At 40.6% G+C, this 16,026-nt stretch overlaps 1 long non-coding RNA gene across 1 annotated transcript; it reads left to right on the forward strand.

The window, feature by feature from the left end:
• The first annotated feature begins 453 nt into the window (after positions 1-453).
• LOC122476142 lies at positions 454-15,468 on the forward strand. The gene is made up of 3 exons (XR_006295406.1): positions 454-546; positions 3,915-3,998; positions 15,309-15,468. It is a non-coding gene; the product is annotated as an uncharacterized LOC122476142 (long non-coding RNA).
• The last annotated feature ends 558 nt before the right edge of the window (positions 15,469-16,026 follow it).

The raw sequence follows: 16,026 nt of genomic DNA on the forward strand, positions 1-16,026 counted from the left end.
GCTATGCCTGAATCCTCTACGGCAGAAAATCCCAGGACATCTCTCATTTCTTTCCTTGCAGGAGGAGGCGCTGACTTAGCTCCAAAGAGAGGGTTATAAACTGTGGCTCCCATAGACCCTGTTCTTTGTCTCTCAGATGGAAGGTTCAGACTAGAGGGTCAAGGGAGGAGAGCCCCGAGTAGGACCTCTGTTTAAAATGAACAAAGGCCTAATTTCAAGATACTTGGGGACCTCTCCTCCAGAAACAAGACAACGCCCAGAGGCTGGCAGTTACTGGAGCAGTCTTGAACTATAGACACTCAATGGAGTTACTCACTGGGGCTCCCGCCCCCATTGAAGTCCTGGGAGCCAATTCCACAGCCCAGCCAAAGGCAAGACTTGGCTGCCTGTGTGATTAATTGCCTTTGTTCCCTCACAAAGAGAGTGTACCCGCAACAATGGGCAGTAGGAGGGGAGTGGAGTGGCCTCAACAGAGAGGCCCCTCTTCCTCCCTCAATTCCAGGGTGTGCCTGAGAGAGAGCTTCTGTGCTTCGCTCCAAAAAAAAGGTATCTTTCCAAGAGGAAATTATAGAGCTCAGAAAGTTAGTCATTAATGTAATGGTCTGAATCTACAATGAGAAAAAGATTGAAGCTGACATGATTTTTATCTTTGATATTATAGCTTCTGAAGTTGAGAAGTAATTACGTATGTTAATATTACATCCATTCGATATTCAGTGAATTTTTTTTACAACTCTTTCTTAATTAATCTTCCTTTTCTCCCCCTCTCTGCTCACAGTGCTGGCAAACAGTCCTGAAATTGATCAGGGCTGATGTGAAAAGAATGCAGTGAGGAATCAGAAAGATCTAGGTTTGAATTTAGACGGATGCTTGACTTTAGGCATTTAGTAAATAAATAATACAAATAATAACTAATGCCTTTTGAAAATGCGATGTCATACCAGGCACTATGTAAAGATTTAACACACACATCATTTCACTGAATCCTCACAAAACCTTATGGGAGATGCATTATCCTTACATCCATTTTAGAGATGAGGAAACTGAGGTTTGTCGGTGTACAGGCTGAGCCCCTGGCTGGAACTGCTTGCACACAGCACACGGGTCTCTGAGGATGCCACCATTTCAGCTCTACTTTGGGAGATGGTGGTGAAGGTGAAGGTAGGGTGTGGTGAATTGGGGATAGAAATAGTAATTGTCACTGCCTCAAATCATACTACTTTCTCCATCACACCCCTTGTGTCTTAACAGGCCAGGGCTACTGCATATCCCAGGCTTCTTCCCTACCTCTAACCCCCCAAGGACCCAGTAACAGAAAGCATCAGAAAAGCAATAACAAATCTCTCTCTGCTCTTCCCTCCTCAGCAGAGGCCAGGAGTCCCAGAGAGCGGGAGAGAATTACAAAAGCAAGGAAGCCGCAGCCACTGCCCTTCAGCTTAAAATACAGACACATCAAAGAGACACCATGTGTAAATCACAAAGAACCAGGCCACTGTCCTCACTGTTTCAATTCTCTGGCAAACCTTGGGCTCTGAGATGCCAATTGCTGTATCTCGCATTCCTGGAGGATCTTTGAGTGCCTGCCCTTTGATATTTACCAATAAGAATAGAGTTATGAAGATGGATTAAGATTACATATATACGTGATTCCCACTATTGGGCCCAGAAGTCATTTAATATCATCTGTTATCTCTATCATTGTCATTGGGTCTGGAAGCTGAGGAGGATTTGGATGAATGGAGAAGGCGAGTTTCAGGGGGATGGAGCAGAGGAAGTAAAGATTTAGAAGCATAAGCATTTGCTATAGGATACCTATGGTAATTGACCAATTCACGGATTTAGTTAATTTATCATTTCATCCAACAAATATTTATTGAGCACCTACTATACTCCAGACCCTGTGCTAAGCAATGAACAGGGAGATAAAACAATTGAGAGCCCCACACTCAAAAAGCGTAATCATCTTGGGAAGACAGATATTCACTAAATCCAACAGACAAATTAGTATATGATTCTGAATTGTGAGTGATAAGTGCTGTGAAGGGATCTCACCTGGGTCTATAAGAAAATAAGGGAACAATCTATAATGGGTGTGCATTCAGGTAGGTCAAGGATGACATTCCCGAGCAGGGGTCTTAGGAGCTGAAGCCTGAAGGAAGAGCAGGAGTCCATGAGGCAATGAATTGGGGGAAGAGTGTTCAAGGCCTAGGGAACACCCTGTGCAAAATTGCTAGGTCAAGAAGGATCGGGCCACCAGAGGATGGGGAAGGGACAGGCAGACCTCTGCTTGACCCTCAGCAGGCTCAGACACCAAACAAAACCTATCACCTTTTCCTTACCTTTCCAAGTTCTGCTTCTCACCCCCAGCACCCACCTGTGTCACTCCCCAAGGCTCTGTGGATTTGGTCTTCTCTCCTCTGAAGACAAGCATCTTAAGAGGCTTGTGGTCTTCCACATACTTAGGAGGCCAGACAGAACACAAACTCCCTAAGACATAACGTTGCTTTCTCTACTCACCTTGGATGTATAATTGTAAACTGCAAAAAGCACTATGCAGGGGGAGTTCCCTTCAGATTTCTGCAGACCCACTGCTGGTCCTCACCCACTGGGCTTGGCACTGGAGAAGGTTTATGTGCATTTCGTATTGATCTTTAGTTGCCAGCACTGACCATTACTGCCTTTTGCTCTCCTTTCTGTGGCTTATTAGAAGAAAGCAGACATGTCCGGTGGACAAAGGAGACAAATAATGAAAATGTTTCAATACGTTCTCAACTGCCGATACACAGACGATAGTCACTTTCCAGATTATCTATGTATAAACCTGGATTTTATTTATAAACAATTTGAAGACAATCTCTCTCTTACTTTTTGGAAAATGCTTTAAGGGATTAAATAACTCTAAAATCTTTACAATCAATGGGTAGAGGGTCACTTGAGCAACACGGTGTCTTGTGAACAGGCTAGAGAGAAGGAGTTGTAGCAGGTGATAGAATGGTGAAGGGTGACTGTTTTGCTTTGCAAGAGCTGGGTGAAAAGTGGCACAACGGGGCGGGGGGAGCATATGGGGAACCACTAGGGCCACAAACAACTGTCACATCATGACCTTTAACTTTTGACCACGAAAATACCTCCTGAGCATTTCTACTTTTATTGCACAAGAAAAGCTTGAATACACCTAATTTTAAAAGATTTGGGGTGCCTGGGTGGCTCAGTCGGTTAAACATCTGACTTTGGCTCAGGTCATGATGTCGCAGTTCATGGGTTCGAGTCCTGCAAATGGGCCCTGTGCTGACAGCACAGAGCCTGGAGCCCACTTCGAGTTCTGTGTTTCCCGATCCCTCTGCCCCTCAGCTGCTCACGCTCTGTTTCTGTCTCTCTCTCTCTCTTTCAAAAATAAACATTAAAAAAAATATTTTTAAGATTTGGGTAATCCAGGAGTAGTGACAATAAAATGTGAAATTATCTCTCTTCCTGCTCCCCTCCCATTAAGCTCACTGCTCACCTGGGAGAATCATGGTCAGTCCCTTTGATGCATGTTCACACCTACATATGTACATACACATGTATGTCACGAATACAAACGTCCCTTTCTCAGTTGAAATATCTGGGAGAGTTTACCAAGTACATGGAGATCTATCACTTGCTTTGTAATAGCAACCTGGAATAGAGGTGTCCCCATAGTGCTGAGTAGATTGCTGAGATCAGACCTGGACAGAGATAAGGACAGAGCCAGGGGCAGAAGGCAGGGCTTTGCCAGTGAATGACGAGAATTCATGATCTTTCCATTTATTTCCATTTTTATTAGACCAAGCTGTATTAGAATAACATCTCCACTTTAGTATTTGCATACGGTATTGTTTAAACGTTTACAACCATGCTACAAAGTAGGGACTGTTATTATTCCCATTTTGTAGATGGTGAAATTGAGGTTCATTTCAGGAATTATGGAACTTGCTGGAAGTCATGCAGCTACTAAGTGATAGAGACATTAGTCTGAGGTAAGTCTTTGTATCTCTGATGTCCATGCCTTAACCATGACACTTGATCCCTACTTTATAATCCTTTCCACGTCATGGAGGCTTTTTAAAAAGTGAATTTTCATTTTGGTCCCCAAAGACTATTTCAAGTAGGTGAACCAGGTCTGTCTAGAGCCACAAACCTGACTGGTTTATTCCCTTGCCTGCAAGGCCCACAATCCTATGCATTCTGCAAACTCTGAGAACTCACACAGCTGCCCTTATGGCCCCCTGCCCCTGGTGACTCTGCAGGGAGATGTCCAGCCAGCCAACAAGCACCAGACAGGCAGATTCATTGTTGGGAAAGGTGATCTGAGATGAGGTGGTGGCAGTCAGTGTGTGGATGAGGAGGTAATGCACCCACCAAATGCAGTTATTGGAAACTGCCCTCATTAGAATGCTGTAATTGGTTCCCGCAGGGCTTTCGAGGTTAGTGACACAGGAGAAAAAGAGGAGGGGCTGCGCGCGCACGTGTGTGTGTGTGTGTGTGTGTGTGTGTGTGTGCACTGTATGGATTTTGTTTTCTTTTTTACCTTTTCTCCTCCGGGAGGGAATTTCAACCTGCCTGCCTCACGTCAGGCTCTGCGTTTGGCAGATGTGAGGTCTTCTGAGACCGGCAATCACCACCTTGCCCAGTTCTGTGTCCCTCTTTCTCTCATCCACCCTTCATCAGGAGCCTGCCTGTGAGTCTCATCCCACCTTTCTGGCAAGATAAGAAAGCTACTGATTAGCAAATTTACAGAAAGGGGTTGGAACTTGGTATGACACTCCTCACAGACTGAATGAGGCAGATAGGATTTTTCAAAGAAACTCACGTGAAAGGCAAGGCTTAGCCCCAAGTCATATGACCCAAACGGGGGATCTGCAGGTATCAGTGAAATGGCAAGCCATCAGCTAGATAATAGATAACACTTTGTGCCACCCACATATAAAGCTAGACATTGCCATCAGGGTGCCAGAATGTTCCCACTTACTTCTGGGGTGAAGAAAGGAGGGGCGGTATCGTCTCACCCTTAGGGTTGGATTCTTTTTTTGAACAACCATACTATTAGTAGGTCAACACAAAAGGTGATCTCCTGATACTAAATTTAGCACTCCCAGTATGTCCAAACCTGCCTTTCTGAAAAACTTGATAGAGGGGATTATGATTTCTATACTCAGAAGCCAGGAAATTTCTGAGGAGCTGAAAATGTTCTACCTCTTGATCTGAGTGTGGTTCCATGGTTTTAAGCACAGTACAATTCATCAAGTCATACACTTAAGATCAGTGCATGTTACATTTCTTATATGTCTCAATTTACAAAGTAAAAAATAAATATTAGTCCACTGCCAAAAACATGAGTTCTCAAAATGTTATCTGTACACCAAATTTTCCTGAAACCCTCTCTATTCGCCTACATCCTCTCGCTACCTAGCCAAATCCTGGGCTTTTATTAAGGGCCAGGTGAAGATAAGCTTTCTAAAGAAAACCTAACCTTGGTTGCCCAAACCACATTGATTCATGTTTTCTCTTTACGGACCTACTATCAGAACTGGGGACAGGTCCAAGCTTATGGGATCTGAGGTTTACACAATATGGGGATTTCTTTATAAAATAAAAATTACAAACTTATGAATACAAATTAAATTACAAAATTTAGTTACAAAAAAGGAGACTAGAGATTTCAGGTCCCTTTTCCCCTGTGAGCTCTTTATACAATTTACCATCAGTGTTCATATAATAAAGCTACCTGCTTGCAACTCAGGTTGAGCTCTGCGTCTAGAACTCTCATCACCTCCTGACCACCCCCGGAATGCGTACGGGGCAGGCAAGTGAGAGGAACTCTCGGAAGCCCAGGCTTCATCACTTTGCAGTAAATCTGGTCCAGGTCAGCACGTACATGTGAACATTTCACTTCAGCCTAGTCTGAGTAGAAACTTTGTTTCCTGCACACATGGTCAGCCTCCCTGGGTGGACTATAAAATCCTTCAGGGCAAAACCACAGTTTCACATTGTTTTCAAGACTCTCACCCTGCACACGCCAGTGCCTTTTCTAGGAAGGGCTCGCCATACTGTTGAAATATTTTCTAGGAAGGGCTCGCCATACTGTTGAAATATCGTTTGGGAGAGGGGAAAGGGACTCCCAAAGACAGGTGGTAGTGATAATGGGGAATGATAAGTCATTAGTTGGATTAAGTGGATTCTTTCCATGCTCCCACTATCCAGGTCCTGAATATTCGCCCAGCCCTACACTGAGCCAAACATCTTTTAAAAATTGGCTTGACTTAAAATTAACCTCAGGCCATATGGAAAGTAAGAGATGGTCTGGCTTGGCTCAGACAGGTAAAGTCATTTCTCTAGACTGCCTGCACTTCTGCACGACATGAAGGATTCTACAGAGGAGAAGAAAGAAAAGAGGAAATAATGGAGAGAGAGAGAGAGAGAGAGAGAGAGAGAGAGAGAGAGAGAGAGAGAAGGAAGAGAAAGAGGGAGAAAGAAGATGAGAAAGAAAGGAAGGGTCTTGTAAAAACAAAAAAGTAGGAGATTAATGGAAAAAGAATATTTAATAAAGCTCTCTTGGGCTCACACTGTCTTTTTTTCTTTCTTCCTTTTTTTTTCTTTTTTTGAGGCTGCTGTATTAAATTAAAGTCATACATAGGTTTCAAAGGAAATCACATTTCTGCAGTCTGGTGAACCCACCTGACAATGCACGCTAACAGAATTGTAAATGTAAAGGGTAATGCTTGTCAGTGGCTGACAGTTCTAAATGGCCTTTTAGTTCAGTACGCAGAGCTGTCATAAAAAAACATAAAAATGCATATGCAGACAGCTGAAACTGCTATGCACATCATTATCTGCAAATGGTATAAGTATCCTGAACAAAAGGCCTTCCAGTTTAAGGACATGCATAAGACATTTCTCTGCCTCCAGCTTTAAAACAAAGTGCTGTCAAGAAAACAAGATTCCCAGGGCCAGAACTGAGGTTTTTCTGTCAATCAGTGAGGTGCTACATTTGTACATATTTTTCTGACCCTGCATATGAGAAGAGCATTCTTAACAGATGTGTATTTAACTTCTGGCAGCTACATCTGTTTCTTCTCCATCTTCCTTCTTATTTCTTTATCATTGTTCTAACAGACCGTTGCACAGTGTGTCTTATTGTGTACTTGTTCACCCTACCCCTATCTTTGCTTTTTTCTCTTCATTTCCTCCAGCTCTTCTTTTCTCTAAAGAATTTATTTCTTTCTTCTTTCCTTTGTAATTTGGGAAAGTCAAGGGAGCTCAACTCTGGGACTGTGGTGATCAAATTGGTGGAGATATTTGTCTTTCCTTCCCCAAGCAATGATACCGTCTGCCCCTTTAAGATCGCAAGTTGCTTGAGGGCAAAGAAAATTTTTATAACATAATCATTCTGAAACCTGGTTGCGTGTCAGAATCACATGAAGAACTTTGCAAACTTCTCATTTCCTGAAACCCCCCAAAGTGATCCTCCGAATCAGAGTCTCTAGGGTTGGGTCCAGGACATTTGTGTTTTTAACAGACATCCTGGCGGTTACCATTTTTCATGCATTCAAACGTGCATCATACCAATATTTATTGGGCATGTACCCTTGTGGCAGTCAGTGTTCTAAGCACCGGGCATGTCTCTGTGGATGGAAAGACAAACTCCCTGACGCCTAACAGCTTGCATTCTATTCAGCGAGACAGGTCAATAAACAAATACATGTATAACTATGTTTGGTGCAGAGAGAGACAAATATTTGAAGAACATAAAACGGGCAATGGAGCGGAGAGGGGCATGAGCCAGGCTAAACGATTTACATGTGGAGGTCAGCAAGCTCTTCCTGAGGAGATGACAGAGGATCTGGGAACTGTATGGTGAGGAGTCAGCCATGAGAAGATCTGAGGAAGAAGTTGCCTCATCTTATGCTTTCAACAGAATAGAAAATATTACTAAAGTAGCCAAACTGAGACTGACACCTCTGTGCCAAGTGAGATGTAGGCGAATCAAGCCCAAGCCTCACCCCTGTTTCCACATCTATCCAAATCCTGCCCAAACTTTGGGGTCACCCTGAAGTATAAACTTCATCTGAGAGGCATCCATCAGCACATCTCTCCACCCAATGTATGTGGAGGATGTATTCTAATACAGGTCTGTGTAGGACTTTCTATAATAAGTTCCCTAATCGAGCTCAATTTGAACGCCATTATTTCTGAATTCTTAGAATGTGGACCACAAAAACCAATTTCCTATCAGGTTGCATGTATGGGTAAACCTTTTTAAATAAGACTTTACATTTCTCAGGCTAGGGGCCATATTTTACAACTTCACTGTTTCTGGCCCACTGAGTCACTGTTCCTGGCCTGCTCATCTTTCATGAGCTTGTAAGTTTTAAGTCAAAGGCTTAAAATCTCCAGATGAATTTCAAAGAGAGATAGTGACCTTTAATAGTGGTTTTCTCCCAGGAGCGCCTGGACGGCTAAGTCAGTTGAGCGTCCGACTGTTGATTTTGACTCAGGTTGTGATCCCGGGGTCATGGGATCTAGCCCTGTGTTGGGCTCTGTGCCTGGCATGAAGCCTTCTTGAGATTCTCTCTCTCTCTCTCTCTCTCTCTCTCTCTCTCTCCACACACACCCTCTGACCCTCTCTATCGTTCTCTCTCTCTCAAATAAATTTAAAAAAATAATTATTTCCCCCCAATGAGCAATGACGACTCCATTGTTGGGCATAAACTGAAATGCAGAACTTGGAAGACAGTATGGCCAATTGACTGAAAAGATGGGCCCTGGAGTAAGAGATCCACTAGCTGTGAGAATGGACAAACCATGAAGCCTTGGTTCACTCAACTTAAAAACGGTGATAACAATAAGACTTACATGAGCTAGTTATTGTGAAGGTTAACTGAAATAAGTATGCATGATGCTTAATACACTGTCACATACAGTAGACACTTAATAAATGCTATCAATTATATTTATCATGATTATTACTTTCTATTGCACTATGAGTATACGACACTGCCATGTGACAAACCGAACCAGTCTTCTGACCTCTGAACATTGCTGTTTTCCCTTACCTTGAAAGACCTAGAAAGTACAATCTCTCCCAGAGCCAACATGTCCAGTTACCCTCTGGAGCCCCTCTAAGGAAGGCATCATTTTTTATACTATGCTTTCCTACTATATTTTCTTCTAATAGAACTTAGGTCTTCTAGCTTTTATAAAAAATAATGCTGTCCTGCTCCATCTCCTGGGGTTTACTCTTGCTAAGAGCAATCGCTTTTTATTCAATGTGCAATTTTGTTGCTATGGAAAATATAGTGATTAATGAGACCCTGTGACCAAGGTTAGTTGGGACAGGCTTGGACTGGTTAGCATCATGTCCTTACTTTTCACAATGCCAAAGTTGGCTACAGTAGGAACTGCATTATCAACCCCATTAGTAACTTTTCAGAGAGGATGTAGTTAATAAAAGGAACTACTGTGTTGTGTACAATTGTAAAAAAATTCAGATGTAACCTAAGAGGTCTCAAGTGGTGGAATATATAGTAAATATAACTTTTAGTTGCAGAAAAGGAAGAAAAATTAACAAAATAAATAGGAATTTGTAGAATTTACCATATGGGTGGTAAATATATTACCACATAATTTTCAAAATTATAACAGTGTGAAGAGATGCTTATATTATACATAATTTGAATTATATATATAAAACATATACATATTTGTGTGTATATATAATTATGCATATTATATATGTGTGTATATATGTGTGTATATATAATTATGTATATATATATTATTTTTAGAGTTAAAAAGGACATCAAGAGTCCTCAGTATACTCTTTGTAGGGAGAAATATATCTCACAGTATTCCCATAGATATTCTGAATTAATTACCTCACTGTCTTCAGAAGTAGTCCTATTGGAAAAGTTCTACACTTTAATCTGACACCTATGGGGCACCTGCGTGGCACAGCTGGTTAAGCGTACAACTCTCATCTCACTCAGATCTTGATCTCATGGTGGTGAGTTCAAACCCTGCACTGGACTCTGTGCTGGACCTAAAGCCTACTTAAAAGAAAAATTAAAAAAAAAAAAGACATCTAAATCCACCTTGTGGTAACTTTCACCCTGGCCTTTTTACAAAAATGAAGAACAACACTGTCTCATTTTTTAAATAAAATGTTAGAGTTGAAAAGAGCCTTAGATATCTCATTACTGAGGCTTCCCATTTTGCAGTTAAGAAAACTGAGTGCTTCTTTTTCTACAGGCTTCCTCTCTGATTCTGTGAGGAGTTATCATTTTCCTTATTGCATGAGCTGAGCTTTAAGCATTTGTGAATTCCAAACATCCAGCCCTCAGTTAGAATCCCAAGCTGGAATTTAGGAGAGAGGTTTGGGATATAGCAATAAAGCTAATAGTCATTGTTATGTTTGTTGGTAGCCAAACTCATGGAAATTAAGGAGATTATCCAAGAAAAAGAGGGAAGGTGAGAAAACAAGAGGGCAGGATGAAATTCTAAGGTCCTTGCATTTTTATATCATGGTGAAAGTTTGTAATGATAATTTAAACCAGGTATAACTGAGACCCCACATAGCCCAGTCTGTTCTGTGTGCAAAAAAATAACCATTTAACTCCAAAAATCTTGAGAAAGAATATAAACTTCTTAACTGTGAGTTTCTTCTCTAAAGGGAGTAACATATAAAATGCTTCTTAAAAGTTTGCACAGTTAATCTCTTCCTTTTTGAAGTGTCTGACTCCAGATGGCTGCTAAAATCTGTCCTCCATTCCAACTTCCTATGCTCTTTCCTTCTCCACAGCTCTTTTTCACCACATTGCGGCTTTCTCCCCAAATAGCTCTTTTCCCAGAGTCTTGTGGCTGCTCTTGAACGTGCCTGCTGAGACTTCTGCTTCCAAGACATATTGGGCCACCTAAGGATGCCTGGATGACTTGGCTGCCCCACAGCACCCATCTTCCCTCACTCTACACAGAGGGAAACCATGGGAACTCTCTTGCCCCTTCCCCCAGACTTGTATTTCTTTTCATTTTCTCATTTATAATTCTTATGAATGGTTTCTGATACATTGATTCTCTATAACATCATATCATTAGTCCTCTAGAGTCTTCTGCATCTGAAAATTTCTTAAGCACGTACTTATGCAACTACTTGTCAACATGTTCAGTGAAACCGAATCAATGGTGGAATCAGGTGGCATTCCAACAGAGATCCTTCCCTAGGTGGACCGGGATAATTTTCACTTGAATAGTATTGGAATATACTAAGTGGCTGCACATATTGAGCTTTACAGTTGAGGTAGGTGGAGTGACTAGTCCAACGCCCAAAGTAAGATGGAATTCACATTCATGGTCATTAATTCAAGGCCACTAATTATTCAGCAAGCTTAAAATGTATCAGAATTAATAGCTGGTATGCAGTCCACCAATTTTGCAAAAGGAGATTCTGACCGAATCTTTACTAAAATTCAGGTCAACATGATCTCTCAACATGGTAATTTTTTTTTTCTTTTTGAAGGAAATAGGTTAGTCTTGTCCGTTTCATTCTTAGTGAACCCATGTTTGGTCTTATAATTCACCACATTCTTTGCTCAGGCTCCAAAGCTCCTCTAATCAACAGCCTGTCCTAGAATCTTGGTCAAGTGTGATTAAAATTACGTTCCTATCTATAGTTCCCAGAATTTGCTGTTTAAAAAATCATTAAAATGTTTATTTGCCTTTAGCATTCTGACATGGATCTCATTCCTCAAACAGCCTCAAAGATTACAAACAGCTTTGCTTAACAACAACACCCACACCCATGTTTATATCCTCCCTTCCCTGGCAGTCTGGGGAGAAATACATTTCCCCTCTCACACAGAAAACTTCAACTTATCTTTCATTTTCCTTTTCACCTGCTGAATTGAAGCAATTCCCTTACTCTTCCTCTCCATGCCCCAAATGTGAGCCTACAACACAAGTCTTTCTGTTTATTGAAGAGTTTGCAGCCAGATGGACTCCACCACGGGGTCAGGCCCCCATCCAGTTTTGAAATAGTATGAGATGCAGAGATAAGAATTATGTACAGAATTCTGAGTTCTGGTCTCATATGGAGTATGAATGTTGTACTTGGACAACTTATTGAACCACTTTCTGTTGCTATTAATCTCAACACTAGAGCCAAGACTACCTTCCCACTGAATTCACAAGATGGTTGAGACAAAAAGAGAAAAAAATGCTAAAGAAAAAAATATAAAATGCCTCTTTGATGCGTAAGGTTAAAATAATTCAACCTCAGGGTTCGGGCTTGGGCCTGAGCTGCACCCACCGACTTGTCCGAACTCTGCCTTGATTTTGGCGTCCCTGCCTTCATTTGGCTCTCCCAGTTATTTCCAACCTCAGTCAGCTCCCACCTTCTCAACCCTAGAGCTTCCCCAATTACTGGTCCCTCATCCCAACACACTGCCCTGTGCATTCTCAGCATGATTACTAATTGGGTAAACGATCCAAACTTGTGAGGACATGGGTCATAATGTGTTCCCTCTCCAGGCAACAAAATAGCAATGCCTGGGCCACCGTGCAAGTTATGTTCCTGACAAAACCATGCTTAGCAACGTCAGGGTCTTCTAACAAAGAGGAGATTGGAAGGCAGTGGTATTACAAATACATGTGTTAATATATATATTTTTGAAACACAAAAAGGAAAAGATTCTAGAAGGTGTCTACTTCAGACTGCATTTACCTATATTTGTAACCTGCTTTCAATATCTTCTTACTTGTGTGTTTAGGAAATATTGCTGTCAAATTCCAAGGCAGATTCGTCCTCTAGTTTTCTATTACTCAAAATTTAGATTTTCTAAAATTAAGGTCACCAGTTGAAAGCCTGTCTGTTGAATCTGGCCCAAGATATTTTTTTCTCGTATAGTATTTAAAATTTTTTCAATTTGAATGCACTTAGTGCTAATTGCCACGGTCTGTACCACTTCCTATGGTTTACCAATGCTGACAACTTGTATATTAGCAAAAAGAACATAGGCTACGAATCAGAAACCCTAGGTGCTAATTCAACTAATGCATACATTCAAAGTGCAATGTTGTTTCAGTTCTCCCATGTGTGAGCATTATGAACTTGGCCTTACCCCTTCTCTCTCGGCCTCAGTTTCTTCTGAGTGATGGAGATAACCATCTTCTTCTCTCCAAGACTGATGTAGAGGTCACATAAAATAATGTATATGAATGCATGTAATATATCATAAACTATACTATAAATATATAGTGTGTTTAGGTAACAGCTCCTGTCCAGTACAAGACGACTCTCCCTCCACACACACTTATTCAGATACCCTGCATCCTTCCACCATCTGCCAACCAAACTTTGTAAGTTGAAGAAATACACAAGGAGACAAAGGGTCATTTACCTTGGTAGTTAATGTCCTATATGGATTCTGTTTATATAGGACTGTCTACAATTTTTCAGTCTAAAAATTACTCTGCACAGTTGCTTAATGGCCCTTTTATCTTCTCTTTAATCACATCTAGGACTTCTCACCATTCCCCCATTAAAGTTCCCATTTGTCTCTTTGATCATCCTCCTGAAGCTTATTTGTATGCAGAACTCTACATGACATATACTATGTTTCTGGGCTAGCTGGTAGAACTCGAGGCCAAATATACCAAAGAGCTAAGCAAAAGGTAGAAAAGTCTTATTATTCCAACTACATAAAACATACATGGTGTGCATGTACATCCTTACATGTATGTGCTTGAATATTGAATACATATATTTAGGTAGATGTGTTTAGATGCTCACGGATAGAACAACAGCAAACGTGGCACGTTCATAGTTATGTTGAAAACACTGTCACTGGAGCCATGGCTCCTAGTCTGGCTTACGGAGCTTCAAAAATATGTGTAGATACCTGGACTCAAACATCAGAGATTCTGATGTAATTTGTTAGGGCGGCATCTAAAGACTGGTTCGTTTCAGAAAGCTCCTCTCCCCCAGGTGAATCTAGTGAGTAGCCGGTACTGAGAACAGTACAATAGGAACACATCTTGGAGGTGGTCTTGTTTTATATGCAGCTGAATCTTGCCACGTGTTGCTCAATGAAAATTCTCTCTTTTTTAAAATAGGCATTTTCCCCCTGGCATTATAGGTATTAATAGTCTGCTCCATCTAAAAATTCTGCTCTCAGAAATCAGTCTTAAAGAAATACAACCAGAATGTGTAAAGACAAAGATCCAAGGAGACACTGCGAGTAATAATGAGCGACTGGAAGCAATCCAAATGCTCAACAATATAGGATCAGTTAAACACTGATAATAATAATAATAATAATGTAATGTACAGTCAATATGATGAAACTTTATATGGGACATAAAAAGAATGGCCAAAGTTTAAAAGTCTACTCACAGAAAAAATACCCAGAATACATTTTTTAAATGAAAAAAAAGCAAGTTGTAGGATCATATGGATATAAGATACATTTTTGTACCAAACTCTCACCCTTAAATGAGAGGGCTAACACAAATTATAGAATCTCAATATGTGGTTCTTGAATTCATAGAGAAAATCCTACTCAGACAAACATCAAACTATTAATGGCTGCATGTAGGAGTGAGATGAGATGGGTAGGGGGAAGAAGGAGATTTCTACTTTTCACTTTATATTCCCCCTTTATTATTTCAATGCTTATAAACAGACTATATTGTGTTTATAATTTTTAAAAGAGAGGAAAATTATTTGCTAGTGACACCCACTCCCTCACACACATTGCCTTCCAAATGTTAATCTGGCTGTTTAACAAAAAAAAAAAAAGAAAGAAAGAAAATGATGGACACTATACTGGCTGCATTTCCCCACAGATCAAAAACACCCTGCATCTTTTCCATTCAGCATTCCATTAAAGTGTAACGGAGCCAAGTCTTATGTGTGGGAAAGTGTGTCTTTGTGTGTGTGGATCCCGTTGTAGTTACAACGGCCCCTCCCTTTGGTAACAATTTAACACCCACATGCATCCTCAGGAAGGTCAAAAGGGAAAGGCAAGAATAAAAAAACATGTTTTAGAAATGTTAACTAGCTCCCACTTCCAAAATTCTTTCCCCCACATTAAAAAACGACATCATGCATGTTTCCATGAGTGTCTGGTGGCTTTAATAAAATGAGTGGTGATATCGTCCATAGAAAAAATGGGAAGCTGGCAGCATGCTTTTCATCGGAAATGAGGCACTGTGCTGGGAATAACATTGGATTTTACAACATAAATTTAAAAGTCATCATGCTTAATTCTGTATCCTTTTTATAATTCATACAGGAGTCTTGTGGCCATTTTGAAATGTTAGAGTCCTAGGGAAAGAAAAATCATGGAATTTCCATATTCATGGAAAAACAGGACCTTCTCAGATGACTAAAAGAAATCAAAATTCCATTCACAAAAGAAAAAGTAGGTAATTTCCTGTAATTTTATATTTGAAACTTCAATTTGAATCTTCAGCAGACTTAAGTGGCAAAGCACAGATTCTAGTCATCAGCATGTTTTAAGGTGTTTGAAGCAAGAGACACAAACTTGGGGGATTCACTGATGATATTTCAGCGGTATTTCTGAATGTGCTATGGTACCATGCTTTTTGTTAGCCTGTTTTGATCAATCTCTCTCCCTCTGAAGGAATGAATAAGGAAGTAAAATACAAGACAATTGTTTACAATACACAGCCTAGCTTCAGAATCCTTAGACAAGGTAGATTTTAAGACTAGCTTTACCCTCAAATCCTTTTGTGACATCAAGCATGTTACTAAAACTTTCTATGCCACAGTACTATCCTCCCCTAAAACATAAATGAAAATACCTGCTTATCTGATAGGGTTGAAAAATGAGAGAATCCACAATAAAGTAGGTTTAAAAGTTAAGGGACTATTAATACAGGCAACATAGTGCAAAAGGAAATGATATAAACAAAGAGGAACTGTGTGAGATAGCTTCCACAAACTTGTTTTATCATCTGTAAAATGGGATGATTAATTCATAACTAATT

The sequence above is a fragment of the Prionailurus bengalensis genome, chromosome A1 (assembly GCF_016509475.1).
Source record: "Prionailurus bengalensis isolate Pbe53 chromosome A1, Fcat_Pben_1.1_paternal_pri, whole genome shotgun sequence".
Taxonomy (NCBI): Eukaryota; Metazoa; Chordata; class Mammalia; order Carnivora; family Felidae; genus Prionailurus; species Prionailurus bengalensis.